Below are 8,587 nucleotides of genomic sequence, written 5' to 3' on the forward strand. Positions count from 1 at the left end.
GTTGACTCCTGTCCCTGTCTGACCACAGGGACCCTAGCTGGTCAGCCTCTGGGGAAATAAATGGAGCCAAGGCCTTTCCCACATCCCAAGAGAGATGGTAGGCACTAGCCCATTTCCTCACTAGCTACTGAGGCCTTGTCTTCAGTGAAGACTCACTGTCACTCCATCAGTGTCCCAGAGGGAGAGGTATAAACCTGCCACCAAGCTAAAACCCCAATCCTAACCATCCTCAAATACTCAGTTGTTACAGCAGTATCCACTAAAAACACTTTCCCACATTAATTTAGGAACTTCTTTCAAAATGCAGCTGGTGTGGGAAGTCCTGTGTATGTGTTGTTTTTATTAGTTAAAGAATAAAGAAGCTGTTTGGGCCTATAGCAGGGCAGAATAGAGCAATGTGGGAATTCCAAGCAGAGATAGAGGAGAAAGGAAGGTGGAATCAGAGAGACACCTTGTAGCTGCCAAAGGAGAAAGACACCAGCCACCAGCCAGAACTTTACCAGTAGGCCATAACCACATGGTGGTACACAGATTAATAGATATGGGTTAGTTTAAAATGTAAGAGTTAGCTAGGAATATGCCTAAGCTATTGGCCAAACAGTGCTGTAATTAATATAGTTTCTGTGTCATTATTTGGGTCTGGGTGCCCAGGAAACACATGAGCAGTCTCTGCCTACATACAACAATGTATATGAATATGAATTCAAGACTATGTTTTACTGATCTTATGTTCATGTCAATGATATTTCTTATTAGTATACTTGTTTGGTTCTTTTGAGACAGGGCCACACTACATCCTCTAGACTGACCTGGATTCACAATCTTCCAGCCTGTGGCATGTGGGGCCACACTGAACTGCTTATTAGTGTAACTAATGCATTTCTATAGTAAGCTTTAAAATTATTTAGTGTAAGATTTTCCATTTATTTTTAGAAATATGCTTTGGTTATTCTCAGTTTTTTGCATTTCCACACAAATTTTAGATTAGCCTATTCATTTAAACACAAAATGCCTCTGAATCTAAAAGGTAACATGCTATGTTAACAACACTGAGTTTTTCATTGTGATCATGACATATTTCTGCATTATGATGGGTTTTATAATTTCTTTAAATTTTATCTGTCTTATTTGGGAGAGAGAGAGTGCCATAGTATTCTGTAACATGAGGGCCGGCTTTTTCAGGTATCTGTCCCGCCCAGTACCCCACAACCGGCAAATCTCAAAGACAATCACACAAAGTCTACATTAGGTTATAAACTGATTGGCCCATTAGCTCTGGCTTCTTGTTAACTAATTCTTACATCTTACAGTAACCCATAATTCTTGTCTGTGTTAACCATGTGGCTCACTACCTTTTCTCAGCAGGGCAGCTTACATCTTTCCTCTCTGGTGGTCTGGGCAGAACTGGCTGAGGGAGCTTCCTCCTCCCTAGCCTTCTCCTATTCTCATTGCCCCACCTCTACACTTCCTGTCTGGTTGACCCGCCTATACTTCCTTCCTGGCCAATCAGCGTTTTACTAAAATACATGATTGACAGAATACAGAAAATTCTCCCTCACCAGTATTCTAAGTGGAATTGCAGTAATTGGGTCTTTTCTTCCATGATGTGTGTCCAGGCACTGAATTCTCAAGCAAGCTCCTTTACCCACTAAACTACCTCACTGGCCCTTTGCTCTATAATTTCATTTAAAATTGCTTTAGTTTTCATCCTAGTCCATACATATTTCATTAATAAAATCTGAATACATTTATATCATTATAAATGGAAGCACATAGTTCTGATTTCACTTTCTAGATGTTCTGTGACCTTCATAAACTCCCTTAAGATTTTGGGAGCTTATGAATAAAGAGGAACTTTGGAAGAGAAAATTTTGTTACCACACACAGTTTTCTTGATTATAAAATTTAACATGGTCTCTGTGGAGAATTTGGCAAGAGTGAGACAGTGTGTTTTGTTTTGTTGAAACAGGGTCTCACCATGTAGTCCTAGCTGTCCTGGAACTCATGTGTAGACCATAGTAGCCAAAGAAATCCACCTGCCTCAGCTTCCTGAGTGCTGATATTAAAGGTTTGCACCATCACCCCTAGTAACAAATAAAACAGTTTTAAGGTATTGTGTTGGGTGGCGGGGAGAAAGTGTCTGTATTTATGTGCCAGACCTGTAACTATAGGTGGTTGTGAACTACCATGTAGGTACTGGGAATGGAACCTGAGTCTTCTATAAGAGCCACAAGCAATCTCAATCTCTGAGCCATCTCACCAGCCCAAGCAAGTTTTAAAAACAATATGCAGGTTAGTTGCTATTAATCCTTCACATATTTTCTTAAGTTTAGGGCAATGGACACCTATTTATTGTGTATTTATTTATAAATATGTTAGTTTATGTCATACCAACACCGATCATGCTTTTTCCCCACTATACATGCCAGTTATCAACCTTTCCATTATTAGACTTGTGTATATAATTTTAATGTCTGCGTAATATTCTATTACATAGATATATAATAATCAAAATGTTGATGAATGTTTTTATTTCATAAATTATCGACTACTATAAGCACCAGCTGAACGATCATCAAATGTTTACCTCTTTTTTGTTATTTTTACTTTCTTGAGGGTGAGGGGATATGTGCTATGTTGTTTCTTTCCTGTTACCATTTATACTCTGGGTACAAAACTCAGATCATCAGGATTAGCAGAAAGTGACCCTACCCACTAGCCCCTCACCATTTGCTGCACTTCCAGGTCTTGAGGGCAAAGCTAGTATTATTCACTGCTCAGGTAAAGATCCCTGCTAAGGGCCAGGCACTGTTTAAGTATTCCATGCATTACAGTCAGGCCACACAATAACCTTCTGATAGAGTTTCAGCTGTATGATTGAGTTAAATGAGTCATGTGTTATCAGAACGATGCCCTGTTCTCTGTGGTTCTCAAGTTTGATTCTAACCATCATTCCTAGATTTCCCCAAGATACCGAGAACTCCGTCTTCTAACACTCAGATATCAGCTGACAACCAAATACCAAACAATACCTATAGTTTAAAATGGCAACATTATTATCAATTAGATAGCACAGCATAGGAAGAAATCATCTTCATAATAGTCCACAGGTAAAAAAAATGCCCAATAGAATGGGGTATTTCCATGAGATAAACACACTACATTACAGGCAGATACTCCCATTTACACCATGCCAGATACCAGAGAAAAATAGCAGCAAACACATGAAAGCACAGAAGAAGCAAAAGACGTTCTGGAGTCTGTGGTCAGGGCCATGCCTATCTGAGATTCACCAATCAGGGAGTTGCCTCCACATGATCACTAGCATTAGCCCAACACAGTGTGTCAAGAAATCTAATAGAGGGAATGAAGAAATAAAAAATTTAGTTCATGATTCAAATATGAGATTCTTATCACCAGGCTTTTCCCCTGACACATTCTTTACGTTACTATCAGTGAATATTCTTTTTGTTTTGTTTTGTTTTGTTTCAGTTCTGAGTACTGAATCTAGGATATCAGGCATGCTAAGCAAGCCCTCTGCAAAAAAGCTACATCACCAGTTCTTAATATTCTGTTCTTTTAATTATGTGTATATGTGTGAGGGGGTTTGTTCATGTGAGTATAATATCCAATGAAGTCATAAGAGAACACTGGATCCCCTGGAGCTGAAGCTACAGGTAATAGTGAACCACCAGGCGCAGTGCTGGGAACTGAACCAAGGTCTTCTGGAGAAGCAGCATGCACTTTTAACTACATATACAGACCCCAATTTAATATTCCTAAACAATATAATCAGTCATGTTTGGGCAAGGCCTACTACCTATGTCACCAAAAGACATGATGATGATGAATTTTAACAGATTGCTAATCTCTTAAAATCCACATTGCTCAATCTATAGTATTACAATTTTATATAAGATTATCATATGCATTATGTAGTGTAAGCAGATTATAGCCTCTTATATATATAGTTAAAGCAATACTGTTTATGAAAATTTGACACATTACTGTTGAATGGATGATGACTGCTCCCCCCAAGGGTCTAGGGTACCACTACTGAGAGGTGGGGGAACCTTTAAGAAGTGAAGACCAGTTACCCAGCTTAAACACCATTCCTGATTCTGATTTATATGCTACTTTATAATTAACCTCTTTTTATGAATTTCTACATAAATTCATTATTTGTTTAGAGACATACTGTTAATACAGTTCTTAAAAAAACAGAGAAAAAAGTGAATAAATGGCCTTATAGCATTTTTTTTCTAAACATGTTTGACAACCTTTCACAACCATGTTTGTGCACTGCTGCTAGCACACTGTTCTAGAGGGGTAAGGTAGGTGTGGTGGCACAGGCCTTAATCTAAGGGTAAGGTTAGACAAAGGGAAAGAAGAAGGAAGGAAGAGAAAGAAATGTGACTTTGGGTTACTGTTCATTGGTTTTAGGATATCCTGGCCGTGTGACTGAATAAATTAAGTAACATCTGGGGAAAGCATATGATGTAAGCATTCTTTCTGGTGAGCATTTCATCTGTGCTACATGAACCCTGTGTTTAAACAAAACCAGTGGCCTGACATGGAGTTTTTTTTAGGTGTTGACATAACAGGAAAAAGTTGAGCATACCTAATCTGAAATCCAAAATGGTATAAAATCCAAAACATCAGAAGCCAACAAAATCATATATATTGCCATTAGTAAGGTACCACACAACTCTCTTTTGAAACTGTTTGGGGCACAGAGATCCTTGTGCTCACAGATAAGGAACAGGAAAACCAGGAATGCTAAACATACAGGATTGCCTCTTCAAAGGAAGAGTTTGAGGACAGCCTGGTTAGTATACAAACATAGTGAGTTCCAGGTCAGCCAGGACTACATAGTGAGATCTTATCTTCAAAAAATAAACACAATTATCACTCAATTAATTAATGTGAATGCTGAAGGTAGGATGCTAGATAATGAGCTGAGAACAGGTCAGAGAAAAGAGACAGAGAATGAAGGAGTGGGGATGAGCAAAAGTTCTGTTTTCTTTTTACCTAGAAGGCTGGTTGTCCTTATGCACACACTCAGGAGGCTGGGGAAAAAAAGCATCTTTGGAAGCTGTATAACAATTTGCATGTTAGACATAATAGCATTGAAATGAAATGTATGTAAGTGGAAAACTCACCAACATTCTGGGTTCTAGCAAGAAGAGTTAGGCAGAAGCCAAAAGACTTTTCTAGAACTACAGACATTTACGAATTAGGTCATTGTTTTCCTTTTGGCAGGTGGTGCCACCACATGCTGGATTCCATGACCTAAATGGTACTTCCAAGGTGGTACTGGTTGTGCTAAAGTCTGGGGGCCTCTAAAACCCTGTGGTACACCGACAGACATATCAACAAAATACCTATATAAACAAACAAAAAACTCAATCACTTTTGTGGCCCTTCTCAGAGAAAGCTGCTTCCTGCAGTTCTCGGCATCACATCTTTGTACATAATCTGCTGATCAGCATTCAGCAGCTTCCACTCTTCCATGAAGAAGGCCACAAGCACATTACTGAAGGTCACCAGTGTCTACAACATCAAACAAATATGCACTGAGCAAGACACATGTCTTTGCCCTCCATTTCTGGAGTTCCATCAGAAAGAAACTGAGCTGACAGTACTGAAAAGTCTGCTGGATGCCATGGGCCTGTAGGCTGAAGATGGATGCCCCAACATGACAGAAGAACTTTGGGTGACCTTCTGGGCAGCAAGACATCTCTGTCAATTCTAGAGGTTTGGAAGTGACTTGCTGTGCACTTCCTCTTAACTTGGGTAATATTATATCTTCTGGGGTCTTTGGTGGAGTTGAAGATAGTTATAGTTTTCCTTAGTTATTGTAAAAGATGAATTAGCTATGAAACTTTACACTCACAAAGAAATACTGTAACTATAATTCATGCTTGATAATTTTTTGTTATATGCAATTTTACTATGTTAAAGTTAAAACCTTCCTTTTAATTAGGCAGAAAGGGGAAGATAATGTGGGGTGTCCTTCTGCATATATGTTGCTTTTACTGACTAATGAATTAAGCAGTTTCAGCCAATGGCTTAGCAGAGTAAAGTCAGATGATAAATTCGAACACAGATGTAGGGAGAGAGTAGGCAGAGTCTAAGAGATGTCACTTAGATGCCAAAGGAGACAAACACTGGAACCTTACTGGTAGGGCACAGCCATGTGGAGATACACAGATGAATAGAAATGGGTTAATTTCAGATGTAAGAGTTAGGTAGAATATACCTTAGTCAATGGCTGAGCACTGTTATAAGTAATATAGTTTCTGTGTGACTATTCGGTTCTGGGCAGCCGGGAAACAAACAAGCAGTCTCCATCTACAAATCTACAGTACATTCTGTTTGGTTGGAACCTCCAGCTCTCCTCTACATGATATGGAAAGACCCACGCCTCCCACCAAACTCTGCCTACTCACAGAATCTCTGAACAAAGGGAGGCACCAAAAAGCCCAATTCTGTATTCTTAGTGGTTACTGCAGCTTCCTCCCCTGAAGTTGCCAGCTGCCCAAGTCCCTGCCTAAAGTGGTCAGCTTTTGACCATGCTTGGGCATAAACCTAGTGCTGCGGAAGCACCTTGCACTCCTTTAGCCAATAGTCACTGCAGTACGAGCCCACTGTGCTGCGGGAGCACCTTCTGCTCCTTCAACCAATAGCTGCTGAAATACCAGCCCACTGGGGCGTGGTATATTTCTCTTTAAAAAAGAGCGGCAAACTTCGGCTCACTCTCTTGGTTCCAGTGCTTGATTCCAGCTCCTGCTCCAGCAACTAGGCTCCTTTCCTGACGGTTTGTGTTATGTAAGTTTTACCCCCCAAAATAAATACTGCTTTAAAACCTAAGTGGTGTGGGATTGTTTCGCTCATTAACCTAGCTTGTGACAGACACGTCATCACTCCTCGCCTACAGCCTATATAAAAGCTCCCTGTTCAAGTGTATGACTTCTCCAGCCTCAATCTCTGGGACTGGAGAACTCACCCAGAAGTTGTTTTGCTCAAAACACACACACACACACACACACACACACACACACACACACACACACACAAACCTCTTCTTTCACTTTTTCTATTTGATCTGGCTTAGTGAAGAAACCTATTATCAGGCTACAGAAAACCTATTTATTTTTTTGATTAGTGATTGATGGGGAAGGGCACACACTATTGTGGGTATTGGTACCCCTGAGCAGATGGTCCTGGCTGCTATAAGAAAGCAGTCTGAACAAGCCATGGCAAGCAAGCCAGTAAGCAACAATTGATGGAGGAGGGTCATCTGTCTACATGTTACTTTCATTGGTTAATAAAGAGACTGCCTTGGCCTTTGATAGGATAGCAACTTAGATAGGTGGAGTAGACAGAACAGAATGCTGGGAGAAAGAAGCAGAGTCAGGCTGAGTCAGAGAGCTGCCTGCCATGAAGCTACAGGGTCAGACATGCTGAATATTTCCTGGTAAGCCACGAGCTCATGGTGACATATAGAATATTAGAAATGGGTTGAATCAATATGTAAGAGTTAGCCAATAAGAGGCTACAGATAATGGGCCAGGCAGTGTTTGAATGAATACAGTTTCCGTGTAATTATTTCGGGTAAAGCTAGCCGGGTGGGCAGCAGGAAGCAGCCCACCATTCCTTCTACAGAGTGGCACCTAACGTTGTAACTAAATCCACTTAAAAACCTGAGAGGCCTTTTAAAAAAGGGAAGAAAGTTTAACACAGTTTTTTGCTGTTTGTTAGGACGTGCCGTAGAGAAATTTCCTGTTTCAGCAATAGCAGCAGAAAAAAAGCTGCGTCATTTTAAAACGCAGCTTCCTGGGCTGTGCCGCCTGTATAAACTCTGGCTTTAAAGCATTTCAATGACTTTTATGGGCCTGGATGTTTTTACTCTGAGACCATGCCAATGGCTCAGCGCTCCCTGCCTGCACCTGGGCAGATGGCTGGGTGGTACAGAAACCCCAACAAGCTGGCCATCATGTTGCAGATGGCACCCACGTGGATAACTGCATCCACATAAAGCCTGAGAAAAAGAATGTTTTCTTGGTAGCAGCAATTTCTCGGGTCTGCTCTTCTTGCTAGAGGCAAGCAAGTGCTCTCATCTAAGAGAGGCTTCCTGACTCAGCTTTAGCTGCAAAACCCTGCAGCTCTTTTAAGAGGTCCTGCCACATAACACTTAAATGGTGTTGATGAAAAGCTGAAGGCATGCTTTTCAGTTTTCAGCCATAGCAGGAAAAAAGCTGTGCTGTTTTAAAATGCTGGTTTTCTGGGCCATCCTGCCAGGGCAAACTCTGACTCTTTCAGACAGGCAGTCCGACTGAGTATGGTCTTTGAGCAGAATGCTGCAGCTTGCTTGCTGGCTGGCAGGGACCTTGAAACACCATAGAGTTGTGGCAATAAAAATGGCTACAGCCAGGACCTCTGTCATGAGGCTGGGAAGCTAAGGAATGGGCTGGATCCAGTCGTCAAAGCCATGGCTTTAACCCTCTCCTTAAAGACTCATGTAGTCAGAAAAAGAAATACAGTAAAGAGAGATTCAAAGACGAAAAAATCTCTAAATGTTTTA

This window comes from Myodes glareolus, chromosome 9 (genome assembly GCF_982192425.1).
Source record: "Myodes glareolus chromosome 9, mMyoGla1.1, whole genome shotgun sequence".
NCBI classification, from domain to species: Eukaryota; Metazoa; Chordata; class Mammalia; order Rodentia; family Cricetidae; genus Myodes; species Myodes glareolus.